The sequence below is a fragment of the Mandrillus leucophaeus genome, unplaced genomic scaffold (assembly GCF_000951045.1).
Source record: "Mandrillus leucophaeus isolate KB7577 unplaced genomic scaffold, Mleu.le_1.0 Scaffold159, whole genome shotgun sequence".
Classification (NCBI taxonomy): Eukaryota; Metazoa; Chordata; class Mammalia; order Primates; family Cercopithecidae; genus Mandrillus; species Mandrillus leucophaeus.
The window spans coordinates 583540-588392 of NW_012101576.1; the positions used below are offsets into that span (position 1 = coordinate 583540).

At 44.1% G+C, this 4853-nt stretch overlaps 1 long non-coding RNA gene across 1 annotated transcript in view; it reads left to right on the forward strand.

Annotated features, from left to right (window-relative positions):
• The window catches only part of LOC105536392, a 36264-nt gene that overhangs the window by 3290 nt on the left and 28121 nt on the right, over positions 1 to 4853 (forward strand). Inside the window, exon 2 of the long non-coding RNA XR_001005578.1 lies at positions 2521 to 2577. This is a non-coding gene — a long non-coding RNA (uncharacterized LOC105536392). The remainder of the gene's footprint in view (positions 1 to 2520; positions 2578 to 4853) is intronic.

The window sequence follows — 4853 nt, forward strand, 5'->3', positions numbered from 1 at the left end:
AAAAAAAAACTCCTTTCTAACAAAGTTCCCAGGTAAAATGCCTGAACCTTATGAACTGAGAAGCACTGGGCTAAATGATCTTTGCAGATTCCTCCTGTGATGGTTAATACTGAGTTTCAACTTAATTGGATTGAAGGATGCAAAGTATTGTTCCTGGGTGTGTCTGTGAGGGTGCTGCCAAAGGAGATTAATATTTGAGTTAGTGGGCGGGGAAAGTCAGACCTACCCTCAATCTGGGTGGGCACAGTCTAATCAACTGCCAGTGTGGCCAGAATAAAAGCAGGCAGAAGAATGTGAAAAGACTAGACTGGTTTAGCCTCCCAGCCTACATCTTCCTCCCATGCTGGTTGCTTCCTGCCGTCGAATATCAGACTCCAAGTTCTTCAGCTTTGGGGCTCGAACTGGCTTCCTTACTCCTATTATGGGACTCATCTTGTGACTGTGTGAGTCAATCCTCTTAATAAACTACCCTTTATATATAAATCCATCCTATTAGTTCTGTCCCTCTAGAAAACCCTGACTAATACACCTCCTATTTGAGGATTTCATGAGCTGCCAGTAGTTGAGAAGTGGTGCAGCCCCTCTGGGGAGGGAGGCCTGGCTGCTAAGGAAGTGGGAGGCACACTGGTATTCTCCTCCCAAGCCACAGCTCTCCACATGCCTGTTGTACAGGGGAGAAAGTACACCTTCCTCCTCAGCCTCAAGGGTACCATAGCTTCGGGTCCTCTGAACACACGAGACCCCCTGTAGCAAATACCTGGGAGCCCAGACAGCTTGTAGAGATGATCTGTGCCTCCCTCAGACCCACGGAAGACTCCCAGAGCAAGGAGGGAGGTAGGCAGTCCAGTGGTCTCTGCAGATCCCAGCTCTCCTCTCACTTGTAAAAGCTATCTTCTTGCCTCCCTGGGGGCCACAGGTGACAGGGAGTGCCCAATTTCTCATCTATTGAAGAATCATAAACCAACTAATATATTTTTTCCAGAAGGTTTTTTAAAAGTCATTTTTATGTAAATTGTTCATAAATACCAATGAGAAAAAGAACACCCAAAACTAATATAAAGAGTGAAGGGTCTCAAGACACAGTCAACAACCCTTTTGACTAAGAGGATCTAGTTCACAGACACACACACAGAGAGTGTGATCACCCTGCTGCTGATATTAACTACTGCCTTAGTCAGCTCAGGCTGCTGTAACACAATACCATAGACTGGGTGGCTCAAACAACAGATATCAATTATCTTACAGTTCTGGAGGTGTCTTATAGTCCAAGATCAAAGTACCAGCAGATGTGATCCTTGGTAAGGGCTCTCTTCCTGGCTTGCAGATGGCTGCCTTCTTGCTATGTCCTCACATGGACTTTCCTCGGTGTATACCCATGGAGAGAGAGAAAGAAAGAAATCTCTAGTCTGTCTCTCTTCCTGTTCTTATAAGGGCACTCATCCAATCATGGGGCTCTGCTCTCAGGACCTCATCTATTAATAGTACCACCAGGTTGGGGATTAGGTCTTGAACTTACGAATTTTGGAGGGACACAAACATTCATTCCATAACAACTACCAAAGTAGTAGACTTCAGAGCAATTATTTTCTAATCCATATTTTTCCCCTTAAATCATATGTTCCTGGCTAATACTGAGTGTCCTAAGACTACATGTTAGAGAAATAGAAAATTTTAGATTATCCATCTTCATAATAACTAGTAGTGCTGTAGAAATGCAGTTTGTCAGTCTCTAGGGTCTCTCTATTCTACCGTTTCAGGTAGGCTGTGGTCCTATGGTCAAGTCAAAGAGAAGCTGCACTGAGTATTTATCCACAGTAAGAACAGCAGTTGAGATCAGGGGCTCTAGAGCTAGAATGATCTGGGTTCAAATGTGATTCTATGACTCCCTACCTGTGACCTTTCTAAACTTTGATTTCCCCATCTATAAAATGGAGGGAATGATAATATCATTTATCATTATATATCACTATGTAGTTGTGAGGATTGAGTAATACATGAAAAGCCCTGCCACAGGGTAGAGACTAAATACACAGTGGCTATTACCATTGTTGCAGTTGGTATCATCGGATGTGATACTTATGTTTTTCTAGCTCATATGTGCTTTTCTACTATCACGCCGAGATCTCCAAAGAGCAGGGATTAAGCTTCCCTCAACAGAATTCTTCTTGTCTTCTTGAGGTTATAAAAGGTCTCCTGCTTCAAGTAACTCAGGGAGCTCCCAATGTAAGGCTCTGCCCTTGTGGGGCATAAGAACTGTTGTGGTCACTTGCCTGTCTACTGGCCCAAAAACTCCTCCAGAGTCCTGGGCATAGCACAAGTTAGGCCTTCTTTTTAGGAAGCCAAGAGTCCTCCTCCACCTCCCCAAGCCTCTTTGCCCCACTCTAGTGAGCAGTGATCTTCACTCACACCTTGACTACCCACTGCCCATTTCCCCTTACATGACGCTTCACCCCTGAGCACATATATGTCATGTACTGGCCTTCAAGAGTGATCTTTCATTTCAGCTTTCATTTCTTCCAGGATTCCCCAGGATCAACCATCTGAGCAGATACCTTAGAATGTCCCCAGATTTCAGAGGTAAGTCACTAGTACTTTCCCAGAGTAGTAGACATCATTTCTGCCCTGCCCCTGTGGTCCTAACCATATCCAGTGACATCAAAATCTGGTGTCATATCTCATGGAAGACCCACACCCCCAAAGCCCTTCATCCTATTATACTGGATCCCTTTATCCAGTGCTCATAAACCACGTGAATGGCCTGGCCTGCTTGGTAAAGGCCTTGAGCCCAACTCCTCTTTCAGCCACTCCCAATCAATCTGCCAATCATCTTTTCCAGGAAGCTTCCTGCCTTCTCTTCCAAGCCAAGCTGGATTAGGGACCCCTACATTGAGCTCACCCTGTACTTATCTCTGTTGTTAACCACAGTACTGGAATGATCTGTGTCTCCATCTGCCTCCCACACTAAACTGAGTTCCAGGAGGGCTGGGGCCATGTGTTATTCATCTCTGCATCTCCGGCATTTAGACTGTGCCTAATATATAGTAAGCATGCAGTACATGTTGAAAGAAATAAATAAAGGTGGGAGGAGGAAGGGAGGAGGGAAAAAGAACGATAGAAAGCAAGGAAGAAAAAAAGAAGAGGCCGGGTGTGGTGGTTTACGCCTGTAATCCCAGCACTTTAGGAGGCTGAGACGGGCGGATCACAAGGTCAGGAGATCAAGACCATCTTGGCTAACGCAGTGAAACCCCGTCTCTACTAAAAATACAAAAAAAAATAGCCGGGCGTGGTGGCGGGCGCCTGTAGTCCCAGCCAGTCGGGAGGCTGAGGCAGGAGAATGGCGTGAACCCGGAAGGTAGAGCTTGCAGCGAGCTGAGATTGCACCACTGCACTCCAGCCTGGGCGACACAGCAAGACTCCATCTCAAAAAAAAAAAAGAAGAAGAAGAAAAAGAAGAAAGGAAAAAGGAGGAAGGAAGAATAAGGAAAGAATCAAAGTCATAGGAAGAAGGAAATAATGAGAATAGGCTGGATCGAATTCTGTAGAATAATTCCCAATGGCCTTGAACAGTGAAGCTAAAGCCCATCCTCCTCTATATTTAATCTTCCAACATCTCCTTCTCTGTTATTAATATAAAAACAGAGTAAGTTTATATGGGCCCATTAAAATCATTGGCCAAATAATCATGATGGTACCTGGAGCCCTAGGTCATCAGAAACCCCTATAAAGTCCTATGTACTGACAGCAGGACATAAAACTATCATCAAACACAAACACTGAACCTTTTCCTGGTCACAAATACATGCTCCACTCAGCGGCCAAGGTCAGTCACTTCTTGTGTACATGAACCCTCCCTGGTCCGCCCCTGCTAACAAACATTTCCACACACATCCAAGGAGAATGGGAGAGGGACCAAAAAGCTCTTAGGAATTCAGTGACATAATCACCTTACAGGTATCACCACAAATGGAGAGGGGCAGGAACCCAGAAAGGCAAAAGGCAAAACAGAACAGCCGGATAATCAAGAAAATATTCACATGTGTACACACACACACCTACTCAAAAGTTTAACTTCCCTAATAATGTTTTGCTCCGATTAATAATTAAATGGCCTGTGTACTTTGAATAGACGCCAACTACTTCTCAGCACAGAGAAGTGGTAGAGTGGTAGGACAGCCTGGAATGAAAATAAGCCAGTCCACCACATAGATAATCAAGAGCTTCTTGCATTCATTCCCTATATCTGCTCAAAATTTTTAACTCAAATTTTGTGTAAGTCAAAATTTTAGAGATTAGAGATGAGATGTGGAGAAAGTTCACTTTACCAACTTTGGTCTATTCCAGCCAATTCAGTCATTGTTCTCTCCACACAGAATAGAAGCAATAGTTTGACCCTTAAACCTGAGCTGAACTCTGTTGGTTGTGTTTGGAGGACAGCTCCCCTTGGCTTTGTAGGCTAACCCCCATGTGTCCACTCTCTCCCTTCAGCAGATGCTCCCTTATGGATACCACTCCGTCCCTCTGAACACAGTATATATTCCTCATGATACATTGTGGTCAGGAATTTAATTACTGATCATAAATTATGTGGGAATTACCTTCCAAGGAATTGGGAAAATGAGTGTGATTGTAGGAAAAGATAATCTATTATAGATTACTTTTAAAATAATGTCAAATGTTAATCTTGTATATGGGAAGAGAGGAAAAGACTAAGTTAAAGTTAGCAGAAGGTCTGAGGGATCCCAACTAGTGCTCAGGTAAGGAGGGTGGGAAAGAGGGAAAGGAGAATGTGAAGGAAGAAGGCCTATTTGGACAAAAGGCACATCCCACATGGAATCATCTTCCCCAAATCAAAG